Source organism: Calonectris borealis, chromosome 3 (genome assembly GCF_964195595.1).
Source record: "Calonectris borealis chromosome 3, bCalBor7.hap1.2, whole genome shotgun sequence".
Taxonomy (NCBI): Eukaryota; Metazoa; Chordata; class Aves; order Procellariiformes; family Procellariidae; genus Calonectris; species Calonectris borealis.
Window position 1 is genome coordinate 76,702,095 of NC_134314.1, and position 14,747 is coordinate 76,716,841.

The window sequence follows — 14,747 nt, forward strand, 5'->3', positions numbered from 1 at the left end:
CTGGAATTCTGATTTACATTTTAGTACTTTTGGGCAACCTCTTTAAGCCTTTTCCTAGAAGTCTAATTCCTAACTTCTGTGGCTTTGTTGTGTTGTTTATTCAAGAAAGACAGAAAATGCAACTAATGAACAATATAGGACTCGTAGCAGCAAAAATCTTAAAAAAAAAGAGCTGGAAAGTGGCAGAGATAGGGCACAAATCGCTGAGCTGAGAAAAACGCTATGGTGGCAGTACCACTGGTTTACAAGTGGGACTTCCACCACCAGACTATGGGCTGGTAACAAATTTTCTACTGTTCCCCAAAAAACAGTATAAATACTTTTAACATAAGGTCTCTTTCCGAGCAGCCGTATGGCCTGCTGTTAAAAAACATATTCTCCCACTTGGTGGATCTCAGCCCTGCTGACAATGCTGCCACAGACGCAGTGGGTACATGGGACAGGCCGCATCTTCCATGCTTCTGAATCACAGGGATATCACAGGGAACAGCAGTGACCTTGTCTATGAGGGGATCCAAAAGCTTCCAGTACAAATCACAAGATGCTGTTAACAGTGCTGGAAATGAAAAGTGCCATTTACCTGATTACAACTCCAAGTGAGCTGTTAGGTTTTTTGATCTTCTATGACAGTAGACTGCCTCCTTCAGCTAAGCCATTTGCATATTTTTAATTAATATGAAATAACATTCATTAGTATGCTCTTTCAATACTAAGGAAATGTTAAACAGAAAAAGGTTTGCAAGATTTTTTTTTTTAACCTCCAAATTATTCACTTAATTTGGCTGTATTCTATCATATGACACTGAAGAGTATGAAGTAGCTGAATTTCTCCTTTATGAAAATCACATCCCAAAATTGGAAATGACAATGCATACACAAGATGTAGCCACACCAAGACAGGGATACACAGGATATTAATATTTATTCATTAAGTATTTTCTAATGCTTCTTTCTGTAGAAAATAGTTTAACTGAAGAATGAATGTGGCAGGTAAGCTTATTATGCAAAGAAAACCAGCTCCTGCCTTAAAGAGGCAACACCCAATATTTAGAAGAACGTATGTCTTACAGCTGAGATGTGGTTGGCATGGCTCCAAAAAATAAGATACCGGCTTCAGTGGAAGGCTCAGCTGCACCCACACGAAAAACTATCAGACATCCAGATGCCAGGTAAAAATCCAAATAAGCATGGCGACTGCTTTACCCACATTTCAGCGGTGCTATTCCACATCAGTTTTCACTCACCTCTGCCTCTAAGACACGAGTATTCAGAACTGTTTTGCTACATGAACTCAGAATACTTTCAGCCTCTTCATTCTCCCCGATCATCAGTCCCCTAACAGCCTGATTTAATTTGAGAACTTCAGAGAACAAAAGCCTTTATCACAGGCACTGGATTTATCAGGTCCAATAATAAAGGGAGGTTTCATTTTGGACCTGATTCAAATTCTGTTGAAGCCAAAAGAAATCTCTCAACAAGCTTCAATAGTCCTTGTTGTTTGGAAAACATTATCCCTCAAAAACAGCTAAAAGTGATATAACTAATCAATGAACTTGTATTCTCAGTACCTAAAGCCAGGGCTAGTCAAAACCGCCTTGAACTTCCAGCAAAACCATTCAGAGACAGTACTGGATCCAACAGCATTTATCTTGCCAGATGGTAGTTACTGCAGATGTTACGGTTCCTAAACATGCTGGTAAGAACCCAGTAACATTTTTGTAAATTTTGCACTAAATTAAGCATCAGGTACGTCAACACCTATGTGGGCTTTCTACAACATCTCTGTACAACTTCAGGTGCCTAAATCCTTTGAAAAGCCTGGCTTTGAGCATTTGTCCTGCTAACTTCAAATAAATTTGAGACAGTTTTATAAGGCTTAAATTCAGAATGAAGCTTTTCTCTGTCTCTATCTTGGGTGAAATCCAGTATTTATGTACACTCTCAGAGGTACAGGCACAGGCATGTAAAAACTAGACAGCGACACACTGAAGGCTCAATGAACTTGGGAATAGCAGTGTCCTAGATATCTTTTTGCTTAATTATGACCTTATTGCGCCTCTACCACTACTGGGCAACAGGAACAGTTTCTTTCAATTACTTTGATCCTGTAGATACTTGTTTTACATTTGTTGGTTGCGCGAAGGTAGTGGTATCACTCCTGTCTACCATCTGCACATTTGGCAACACTGATGTTACTGCATTGTTTTATGGTAATTTTCAGTAATACCAGATCAAGGGAAAAAAAAAATGTAAATGTCTGTGCAAGTTTCAGCACTGTCTAAACATATCCTCAGAACCATAAAATAAACTAAAGCCTTGTTAACCCTTGACAAACCACCTGTGACTTAAAGGGGGAAAACCTCATAAATTATTCAAGTGCAGGTGTAGGCTGCTGCAGACAGAATGCTTCCAGACCTTCCAGAAGTGCAAAGCAGCATCTGTAGTAATGGTGTTTTCCAAAGTGCTGAAAAACATGGTAAGAAGAGGCAATCAATACTGTGTGAAGACAGGGATAATGTGGAGAGGGGGAGAAGCAGGACACAGTTTAACTTTCACACAGTAGTTGTCACTTGAAATGGATTAAAAATCGTGTGCCATTTCTACACATAGATTTCCCCAAAATATGTTATTTCCCTGTCTTTACCAGCAGGTTTTAAGTCAGGTCTTCTCCTTTATCCAATAAGTGAAAAAACTTGCATAATTTGCCAACTGAATCTGCACATGCAAATTCTTTTCATTCACCTGGGTCCTGCTGGAAAAACGTGATTGAAATTTAACTTTGTTGATCAGATTAAAAGCAAATCTGATGCATGTCAGAAATTTTTCAGATGTTAATAAACAGTCACACATGCACGTGAAATTGCTGTGCTTGTCTCTGCCTGCAGCTCCTAATCTTCTGGCAAGTAAACCCTCTCTGACCTTTACCTCTGACTTCTTTCCAGCCTAGAACTGGTTAATTGTCTTTCCCTGTTCCTGTTATTTCTGCTACAGCAGAAACCTCAAGCCATGTCAGCCCTTCTGCAAGCAGCAGAAAACGACTTCAGCGTTAAGCTCTTCGTGGCAGAATGTAACAAGACAGACGGAAGGGCTGAAGGTGAAAACAGAGGCATAGAAGTAAAAAGGCTTGAAGTTCAAAATGAGGAGCAGACCACTAGCAGGACCATAACCCAGCATCTCCCAACTGTGGGCTCACTACAGTGACTTATTAGACTGCTCTGCCCAGTTCCTAATACATGGTTTGTGTACCTTTTCGGGAAATCCATTACAGCCATCATCTTTTTCTCACGTTACCAAACAGGGGTCTTTACAGCATCTTCATCCCTGCCACAACACACAGTTATTCTCATTCATTTCCATTTCCTCTTTCCATGACCTTACCATGACCCTACCACATCTCTAGTCTGAGGCACTGGAGGAAGACAGGAGAAAAGCATGAAAACGAAGTGAGTCAGCAGTTTCTGAGAAGCAAACGAGTATTAGTCAGAGGTGATCAGGGTACTCACCACACAGTCAGATGTGAATGAGCTTAAGATCACGCAACAACAGATTGGTGGGCAAACTTTCCCAAACGCCTGAAACTGAATCACTGGGGAAAGCCACCCCACAGATAAAGCACTTGGGGAAAAAACACATACTCAGCTGCTGCGTACCAGTGCTGAAATGCAACAAAGCTCTCAGTCACATTTCTAGTTTCCTTACAAAAAAGCCCACTGCATTCAGTACAGCTACATCAAATACACCTGAGGAGACAGTTGCCTTGACTCACGTAATATTTTTTCTAATTGCACAGTTGCAAAAGCTTTCGCTTGACTAAAGCACATGCACAGTGCACTACAATGTGTTGCTACCCTCTTTTCATCTGCTCCTTGTTCATCTGTTCATCAGGACATACTGACAGCACTAATAGTGATGCAATTAGTTAGGGAAGCATTCTTCTACATCACGCAGTGGACATTCGACTTTTTAAAATTTAAGACCAAATTACTAATACAAGTTCTAAGGGCCACAAGTGCACATTTGCGACACGAGAATAATATCTTGCTAACCTCAGCGCAGCTGTGACACTGTCTTCCTGCACTGAAGAGATTTCAAGGGGCATTATTCGCAGTCTTCACCTTCCAGCAATAAAATTAGGGTATACAGCAGAAAACAATAAACCACCTCTTTTCAGCAGGGCAAAGGACAGTCATAGGATCCTCATCCATCACCTGCAGGAGAACCCTTCTCTTACAGAGCAGTTCTTCTCTGTAACGGTACAGTAAGTACATTAAACTGTAAACAATGTACAACCGTCACTCCAGGAAAGCATGCCTCACTCCAGAGAGAAGATGAACACTGCTTCAGTGCCTCTGGATTTTGGCTGGACAGAGCAAGTGAAAAAACAACCTCCCCACCAAACTGACACCCACTGGGTTTCAAGAAACACAGTTAATTACCATGCTGTGGGCACAGTGTTCTCTGTTCTGTGACTCTGGGCAGGCGCTGGCCTCTCTGTGCAGTTTCTCCACTCCTAAAATACAATACTTACATACTTACTAAAATTTGTTATTTAAGTGCTTGCCAACAACACAACCAAACTTTGCTTAAGAGCAACCTTTATCCATCAGCAGCTTACAATACTTTCTGTTCACTGCAGGCTTTCTGATATATTCTTCCACATGCATCCTGGCCCTCTGTCTTCCCTAAAACACGATTAAAGTTTTATTTTTAGATACAGCTTATTCAGGCATTGTTATGCAAAACATTAACAGGAAAGAGCAAAGCTATGCATAATATTTACACAAATTCCTAAAATGAATAAAAATTTATTTTAATTCATAGTATTTGGAAAAACACAGCATTAGATCAGATACAAACAGCTAGAGAAAGCTGCTGGTCAGTAAAAGACAGCGAACATTTACGGCACATCAACTATTCTAGCAATCCATGCAGTCAGTATTTATACAGAGGTAGTCCTGGCATACTATAAACAGACCTCTGTATGTTTATAGTAATCTTACCATTTACATGAGAAATTAGAGAAGCAAGGTGGCTGCAAATTTCAGCTTAGGTTGTTCTGCAATAGTTTCTCTACTCTATCAGCTTTTAATTCTTTTGCAACTCTCTCTTAGTGCGATTATCAGTACAAGCTGAGGCTACAATCGCCTGGTACAACTTCCTGGGCTGGACGCATCACTGTTTTTAAAAAAATGCTTGGGTTTTGTTTGGTTGTTTTTTTTTTTTCTTTGGTGGTGGTGGTGGTGGTTTGGTTTGGGTTTTTTTTTGAGTTTTTCTTGCATCCTTCTACCTCTTGTAAAGTATTTTCAGTTTTCATGTAGCAGCAAGGTTGCTCTCTCCCACACAAGCATCTGCATAAGGTACATCATTCTTAGAATTTTGCACGTAATCTTGAAACACTTACAACTCTTAGAAACGCATAAGTAAAGACCAGAACTCTCCGTGTGACATTGTTCAGTCAGACTCTTTTCTTGGTTGTCTTTTCAGCCATACGAGTGAGTGCTCACTTGTTGAAATAAATGCTACAAAGGATTACTTCTTAGCTAAAGAATACCCCCCCCCCCCTTGGAGCTTTCCCTGCAGCACATGGTATCAGTCGACACACCTTAAGTCAGTTTGTGGCCATTATTTAATTCGGCTTAAATATTTTTGTGAAGAGTTACACACATGAAAGGCAGAGCTCCTACAACACGTGAACACACGACCAGGGAGGCAGGCTCCCCCTCGCTGCCGCCTAACCACCGCTCACGCTGCCTGTGCTCACCGACTTGTAGGTGCCGCGGAAAAAACAGCCACCACGACCTGTGACTGTGCGCTCGCACGTCCCCCCCGAAACCTCCCGCGACCGGGGCGCGCTACGCCCTCCCGCTAAGGAGAAGCGCCTTCGGGGAAGAGGCAGCAAACAGGCGATCGCACTCGCCCGTTTCCATCCGCCAGCCCCGCCGCTGAGCGAGGGGAAGACCGAAAGCAAAGTGACAGGGGCCGCCGCCACCGCCCGCCCAGCAGCGCCCCGCGCCCGCCGGCCGAGGGGGGCCCAGCGGGGCAAGGCCACCGCAGCTCTGCCGTTTCCACGGAAACCCCGGCGCCGGCCGCGCTCGCCACACAAAGGGGGCCCGCGGGCGGCAGGAAAACGCTCGGCGGCCGCGGGAGAAACGGCGCGACGGGGCGCGGCGGCGGCGGCGGGGGGTTGGTGGGGGGAGGGAGACCCGGCCCGGCAGCGAATAAATCAGGGAACTCCTGTCCGCAGCCCGCCTCCCGCCGCGCCCCGCGCGCACACGCCGCCGGCGGCTGCCGGCCCCTCGCCTCGCCTCGCCGCTACGGCACAGCGGGGGGCGGCTGTTTTGGGGAGGGGGCTGGGGTGGGTCTGGTTTTGGGTTAGTTTTTTCCCAATGGGGCACCACGCCGGCTGGAGAAGGGCGGCCCCACACCTGAGGAGCTCGCTGGCCGCCAGGGAAAGAGCACGTACCTGGCGGCGCCGGGCCTTGGCATGCGTACCGCGCTGAGGCGCCGGGAGCGGGCGGGCGGGCGGCGGGGCAGCAGCCGAGCCGCACCAACTGCCACTAGTTTGCACGCGCCGGGAGGCGGCCGGCTCGGGCGGGGCCGCCAGGCTCCACCCGCCGGGCGGCTCCGGGAAGAAAAGGGCGCTCCTCGCCTTCCCCCCCCTCCCGCCGCCGCCATGTCACTTCCTCCCCGGGCGGCGGGAAGGGGCGACCGCTCCCCTCCCCGCGCCCGCCTCGCCTGCCCATCGGGGCGCCGCGCGGCGGAGGGCGGAGTGGAGCGGAGCGGGAGGGCACCGCCGCGGCCCCTTGGGCCAGGCAGCGGCCCGGGGGAAGGGGCGCAGGGCAGACCCCGTCCCCTGAAGGCCGCCGGGGGTCTGGGCCGGCTACTTGTCATCCCTTACGGGGGCAAACGTGGGGTAAAGATGGAGGGGGCGGGCTGGGCTGTGTCCGCACGGAGGCCCTCCTGAAGGGCAGGCTGCAAGCTGCCGCGGGGTGAAGGGCACCTGTGAGTGTCTGCCACTTCAAATAGAAATTGGGGAGCAGCATAACAACTCCGCGACCAGGGTGCTGTGGAGAAAATTAAATGCAGGTGGCAGTCATCCAAGCGCCGAGTACCCTGACACACAGTATTCGCTGTCTGTGAAAACGCAAACATTTGCTGTCAGGCTCTGTGGAGTGAAAAGCAGCTTCCCTGAATAGAGAGCAGTAAGGAGTGAGTCTATTGAACACCCAGAGCGTTGGAAGGTGATAATGCCTGGGATGACATATCGCTGGGACAGCACTCTCGGCTCTTAGGGTGTGGGGTTCCACCGGGGCTGGAGGGCTCCTGAGGCTGGGGTCTGGCAGGGGGACGCTAGGACGAGCGGGCTGCAGCAGAGCCCTGTTACAGTTCTGGTCCATAACAGCCACAAAGCACCACTGTTCACCCTCAATGTAAATATTTTTATTTTTTTAAAAGTAGTTGAAGCAACACTGAACTATGGAAGTTGTACTACGCATTAAACAGGGGCAGAAGGAGGATATAAGCAGACTTCCCAGACTGGAGGACATTCTCTAGGGAGCAAGAGGGAAGTGTTCTGACTAAAATACTACATTTGGGAAGGACAACAAGCTACCACTCACTCAGGGAGCAGCAAGAGCGAGGCTGCTGCTCAAGGGAAGACAAGCCTGGAGCCAACGGTGACCACAGCACAGGCAGTATCATCACCAGCCAGAGCACTGCCCCACAATACCTGAACACAGCGGTCAGAGCACAGTGCAGGGTCCCAGACTAGATGAAGCAATGAATCAGTTGCAGAGTTTGTCCAGGAAATCCAGTCAGGAGCAGCAGGAGGTAGGGCCACAGCTAGGGAGAGCGCTACAACATGCATCCATCCAGCAAACAGGGCAGGAAACCAAACTGAAGGCACATTCATCTTCTACATAGCTCAGGCAGGGACTGAAGGGCCAGAGCTGGGCTTAAATAGAGCCCTGGTCCATGGGCAGAGTGTGTGGGTGGGGGTTCCAGGTGAGGCTGATCAGGGCCGTTAACACCTTAGTGGTGCCGTCAGGGCCCTGACAGGTTCCTGCTGGTGGAGTGGGTGAGTGTGTATGTTCAGGAGGTCAAGATTTGGCACCCTTCCTCCCATTTGGTCATGAAGGAGTTAAATCCAGCTCACTGACATCCTCAGGCTAGTGGTCTAACTGCTGAACTGTAACATGGAGGGAGATTGGTAAAGGGTATTTCTCCAGCCATACTTTAAAAGACTGACCCCGTGACTACATTTTTAAAAAGGGACACTTCCATGCAGAAGGAGAAGGCTTAAAATCCCTGAATGATGTACTTAGTTCTGGAGAGTGGCTACGTTTGTAGCACAGCTATGTCCTAAGCATCCCCTACTAGCTACTTTAAGCAGCTTTGTGTACTACACATACAGATTTTTGCAGTATTATTCCAAGCCATCTCACTCATGGTCTAGGTGTTATCCTGAGAGCCAAGGCTCCAGAAGTCAGGCACCCTGATGCTGAGTGTGGTAGTGCCTGAACATCTTTTACTTATCTGGCCTTGAGACCAAACTCTCTACAGCTGGTTATTTGTATGTTCCCCATTTTCCGGGAAGCCATAATAAAAATCTGGCTTCTTGCTTTCATTAGTCTTAAGCTGCAGCTGAGTATAAAAGGATTTATGGATGCTTTACACCTGAGAAAACTCTCCAGTAGAGAGATAAATCCTAGTTTTGACGCAGTACATCTATTTCTCAAAAGTCTAACCATGAAAATGTGAATAATAAAACACTCTTATTTAAATTGGGGTTTAAAAGGTAAATTAATCTTACGAAGCTGTTAGATACCATGGTAAAGACTGAGACTGGAAAGCCCATAGCAAAAAAAAATTTCTATATTAAGAGCAAGGTTTGCGAGGTCCTGACTGCATATTTTTTTAGGTGCTATGAACAAGGAGGATAAAAAGGAATCAGATTCTCTTTCCTTAAGCTCTACCCTTCAGAACACTGCATAGGGTATATTAAGATTTGTACAGCTAATTAAAAAAACCCCCACCATATGGCCAAGGGCAGCTAAATTCAGTTTCTTCAGGTCTCAATTTTGGCATTTCCTGGTTCTGAGTGCTTGAGTTTGCAACCTCAATGAAGTTCTTTCCTTGTTGCTTGCAGGCATGCAAATACCTTATTTGCATTGGGCAAGACTCAAGAGTTGAGTCAGGAACTTACACCAGCCGATGACTCCTCCCAACTATCCAAGGGCCGTTTCTTACTGTTCATGAAATCGGTGACTTTCTATGAGTTTCCCTGTAAGAAAAAAACAAAACAAAACCAAAAACAGAACAACAACAACAAACCAGACCAAAAGAACCCAACCAAAAAATCCCAGACTCCTGCTGGGCAAAGCACGCACTCCAGTCGGTAAGGAACCCAGGCATCTCTCATGGCTGAAGTGAAATTAACTGCTTGCTGGTTCTAACAGCTGGACCCCAACCCTGCTCACCACATGCACTTTTAAGTGCCTTGTGAATTCAATTTCACAAATTTAATTGCATTTAAAAGCTTGTCTGTTCTGGAAAGTTCTGCGGTTCTAGCTATGCCAGCCTAGAGAAAGAGGCAGCACACCTGGTGTTGATGCTGCTAGACTGATAGGGTGGATACTATATAGGGATACGCTACAATACGCTGCCGTGAGCAGCTGGACTCAAGGAGCCCAGTTTGCTCTTGCTGCATGTCTTATAGTTTAGATTCTCTAATATCTAATAAGGTGTGGATTATAAAAGACACGTTAAAAGCATTCATAATGTTCCTCTTCTGTGTAGATTGAGTGTAATAAAGGCTGAACTGCAGGCTGTCCCTCCATGCAGGCAATAACAGGAAGTCTTTCCTGTACTTGGCTTATCCGTCTTTATGAAATCTGTGGGAAAGCAATTGTGTCTGAGATCTCTGCTGCTTTTTTGGGTTTGATTAAAATCAGCTAACAAGTTCAGGAATTATTGAGAGGATCAATGCATATAGCATGACTGCACAATTTTTTCCCTTAGGAAAGCAGATGAAAATATGTGCACATAGGTTAATATATGCTAACTAACTGTATAGTTTATTTAAATATGGAAACCAAAAATCAAAGGTATTTGATACAATTTACTGAAAGAGTGGTCAGGCCTTGGAACAGGCAGCCCAGGGAAGTGGTTGAGTCACCATCCCTGGAAGTATTTAAAACACGTGTAGATGAGACGCTTAGGGACATGGTGTAGTGGGCATGGTGGTGTTGGATTGACGGCTGGACTCAATGATCTTAGAGGTCTTTTCCAACCTTAATGATTCTATGATTCTATGATTCTAATGCATTGTTGTAATGATAGAAATCCTAATACTGATGCAGGTGTATCGGATAAAATATGCCAGTGGGGTGGTGGTGGTGAAAATCACACACTCACAGCCTGTGTAACTAGCTTTTCTGGACAAGTTTTTCTAGTGCGAACTAACCCTAACTGTGACATCTGCCAGCTTCTCCTCTACCTCAGCTATACAGTGGATCCCCTGTTTTCACACATAAACTCCCATTTCCCTGTACAGAAGCCGCACGGTACTCACAAATGGAAACATCCTGTTAAAACTAAACCCTGGGGCCACAGTCAATTTTAGAACAGACTCATTCTTTAATTGAATACGCATTAGCAAAAGAGCTGTGTGAGATGCATTACAGGAATTTAAGCTCAAACTGTCCAACTTGACCCTTTACAAAGTCTAGTACATACAGAAAAAATACTGGCTGAGATGCAGAAAAAACATGTTTCTTTTAGCATGTTTCTTCTTTCAGCATGCTTCATTTTCTGCAACAAGTCCATGGCTACTAATCAATTATGGTGCATTTATCATTTTTAAAGAATACCATTCCTTTAATAAATACTGAGGATCATATCATACAAAAAGTTTTCCAAATTACTCTTTGCAGAATTAGACCAAGTATTTTCATATCTACTGACATCCACAAAATAAGCACTCCTTAGACACATGCAAATACTATTTTCATGACTGTTTTAAGTATTCAGCTTGAGCCTACCTATGAGGAGAAGAGGGGCCTTTGTTTCTCTCTACACACATATCTAATACAAAATGCCACAGATATTTGTTTTCCCTGTTTTATTAAAGCTTGATTAAAATGAAGACTTCTGTGTGGGCTGCTTCGGGCCCAAACTTGGTGGCTCAGGTGACTGGCTTTAGAGATATCTATATGTGCAGATGACAGAGCAGAAATTTTTCAGACACAGACTACATGCACAAGAGGTGCTAAGCCGCCTGGACTTAAATGTCAGGCTGAACAACACAAATATTCCAAATCCGTTAGTATAAAAACTGAAGTGCACCGTACACAGGAGGGTAATTCTGCCAGCTAAGTGGCATGCTCTGCTCGGAGTGTTGCAAAGCTGCCATTTTCTCTGCCAAGGCACAGCACAGGCAAGCCTGACATTTTACTAATATTGATCTTGTCTTCTTTCTACAAGATTTTTTTTTGCATTACAATGGTAACTTAAAATGAGGGTGGGACCCCCCCCCCCTCCGCGCACACACCCACACACCCACACACCCACCCACACACCCCCTACCTCTACACACACCCCTCCACCGTGGAAGGAGGAAATCTTGCAGCTCTGATCAAACACAGTTCAGAGACTGACAAAAAGGTGAGGGCTTCAATGGCACCTTGGAAACACAAAGATGCCAACATCTGTTACTGTCACGGTCATGGGTATTGTATGTGGGGGTGAAATTGCTCTAAGATCTTAGAGAAAAGATCACTTTGGAGCTGTAAAGGTAAGTGCTGTTTAGAGGGTACTCAGAAAACTGCCACTCTTCCAGAAGCAGAGATAAGAAACTGTAGAACAAAATCTTGGTCTGAACGACTTGGAAGCTGGAGTAGCTCAGACCCTGTAATAACAAACGCTGCTTATGCATAACTCTGTTTACATCAAGTTTACTGGGGAAGAGGCACACTGGCTGCTCTCCAGGTCTTCAAGGGCAATACCTAATCTGCATATATAGTTACACAGACATCAACAGTCAGAAACAAATCCACCCAACCATTCTTTTTGCTTGTACATGTACATTTCTTCACCTAGAAGAAGAAATAATTATTTCAGTATGATGAGGACAAGGCTGCTTTATGTTGCAGTAACATGTAGAGACGAGCTATGCGAGCCTGCCATTTTGAACTTTTACAAACTTACAGAAAATGGCAATCCCTGCAATAAGTGTGTGCTGCTTTATCTAGCTCGTAATGAATTCTGTAGCAGTGTCCTCACCCTGTGAATGGCTGCATGCTCACCCTGCCCATAAAAGACAGCAGCTTTAGCATTCATCTTCATTCTGCCAGGGAGCAACTCTAGTTCCCTTGCCAAATTTACATTGAAGCTAGCATTTGATTATCTTCTTGTCATTCAATTACACAGAATCGGAAAGGTCATTTAAAAAAAAAAACTTTTAAGAAGCGGCAGACAAAATACTCATCCTTACATGTTGCTCACTGAAGAACTGTTGCCTACTGCAGCTCCTCTCTTCATGCACATGCTTCCCATACTGGAAACACAAGACGGGACACAACTGTCATCTTGATCAGGTGTTGCAGTCTCTATTCAGTCTTCTCTTATGTGCTACTTTTGTAAAGACTGCTTTATCTGAAGGGAACAGCAGGGAGCTATTTCCCAAGAGAATTGTGGGATAAGCCCTGGTTAGGTGGCAGGAAATATCCACTATGCAGCAGTCTTTATATGGATGGTGGCTATATTTTTTGAATTATTTCTGTGTAGTCTGATGTATTTGAAGAACAGATTTGGTCAAATTTTATTCTGTATACTTTAATAGAACCCACTCATTTCTCATAAAGACCCCACACTTTAGAGACTTTCTGGGAAGTATGGTTCTTAAAGACTCAAGGGTTAAATTTAGTGGTACACCCTATAGAATAAGATACTCAGTGTGAGCAAAGTTGACCCCTCAAAAAGTGGAAATAACTGGCATTCTGTATTGTTTTCTTTCTTAAAATGAACTGGTGGTTGATGAAATAGATTTTTAAATAAAAAGGCATTAGCTAAAAGCTAATTGGGTAAAAGCTGAATACTTACAGTTTTTGTAAATGTCTATTATGCACATTAAGGAATGAAAAAAATTGGGACAACATCTTTGATACTAAATTGCAGAAACAGATTGTGTAAGACATGATAACAGGGAATATAGAGACAAACAGCATTAGAAGCTCAGGACTTAGAGAAAAGGGGTGAAAGAGTCAGATAAGATTTTGTACTGATTTTGCCTTGGTATGCCAAATACCTGTAATACCACTGGGAAAAATACAGTACACTATACATTTAGACTGCCTTATCCCACTAAATACAGCAAATCTATGTCCTGTTAAAAAGCATACAGGACGCTACTTTTCCTCTATTTTCTTCCAGTTAATCTTTCTCCCTCTCTGAAGCTATGGTCTTGGGAACCTACATATTTTGAAAGTCACAGCAAGAGACAGGTCTCCTGCCTCGACCCCTTAGTTCTTCTTTTTCTATGAGTTGGCCTGATCTTGCTCCCACTGGCATTTCATTGATTTCAGTGGATGTAGACAGAGCTCTGGAACTGGCTTTTGCATAAGGATGCTCTATTAAGAAAAATACTAAGTTCCAGAGAAAAGGAAAATAGTTCCTGAATATAAAACTCTTAAGTGACTATGAAAACCTTAAAATGGGAATATTTTTTCATAAAATAACTAGAAATCTCATCAAGACATCTGATCATCCCTCGGCAGCAGTCGCTCAAGAAGAAAAGGATCCAGGAAACAAAAAGCAGACTGGACACCTGTGAGAAAAATGACCGAGTAGTTCTCACAAGCCCAGGCCTCATAGTGCTTAGGCTATTTAAAACACCACGATGCTCTTAAGGCAGGCTGAATGAAAAGAAAACATTGTTGACAGAGGGATGTTATACTTTCTGAAGTGAAATTGCCTCAATGTGAAAGATTTTCTGGGTGCCTTGCTGGTATCTACTAATTATTTTCCTTTGAATCCCTAACTGTAGTATTTTATGTTTGGTTCCAGTTTTGTACCATCCCCTGCTGTCCTGTAGCCTGTGCATGGGGAAAGCTTAAAAGGATTTGCCAGAGATGTAAGAAGGGCTTGTAATGCAGGGATGCCTTTGGGTAGGTGCAAACTAAGTGATGATGCCACACCTTTTCCCTTTCCAAAACAGTGCCAGCCTCTGTGCAGTGGCAGAGCCCCTCCGTGACCACCATCAGACACAAAAGGTCAGGCCATTTGCTTTTGCCTCCAGCTGCCCCTCTGTGCTGTCTGGACTCTTGTCTGCCTCAGTCCCAAGTGTGGCCTCCAGCAAAAATCACAGCAACCCCCAGCACTGTTTCAGTATAAGGGCCCTGATTCTTTGTGTGCCCTTGCATCTTTGCTTCATGGCACAAGCTGCCCCATTGTATCTTCCTCCCTTCTGTTCTTTGATCCTGTGAAAAGCTTGGGGCCTAGGGGATAGCTGGGGATGTGACAACAGGGTATGGAGCTAGTCAGCAGTCTGAATCCAGCAAAAGATGGTGGTGAATCAAAGGCTGTTTATTCAGACTCCTTTGTGGTCTGTGTGAAATTGCAATTGTGAATTTGCAATTGCAATCCACTTCCTTTGGAAAAATCACTGCAATTGATAGTAATTAGCAACCTCTTACAAACCATTGGCAGGCTGTCCTGAAACCAATCCTCAAGTTCCTTGGGCATTGCAT

General features: G+C 44.7%; 1 protein-coding gene across 1 annotated transcript in view; it reads right to left on the bottom strand.

The window, feature by feature from the left end:
- The window catches only part of AGPAT4 (1-acylglycerol-3-phosphate O-acyltransferase 4), a 79,898-nt gene extending 73,289 nt beyond the window's left edge, over positions 1-6,609 (bottom strand). Inside the window, exon 1 of the mRNA XM_075146288.1 lies at positions 6,464-6,609. The gene's annotated coding sequence lies outside the window, so the exon portion shown is untranslated. The remainder of the gene's footprint in view (positions 1-6,463) is intronic.
- Positions 6,610-14,747: the final 8,138 nt, after the last annotated feature.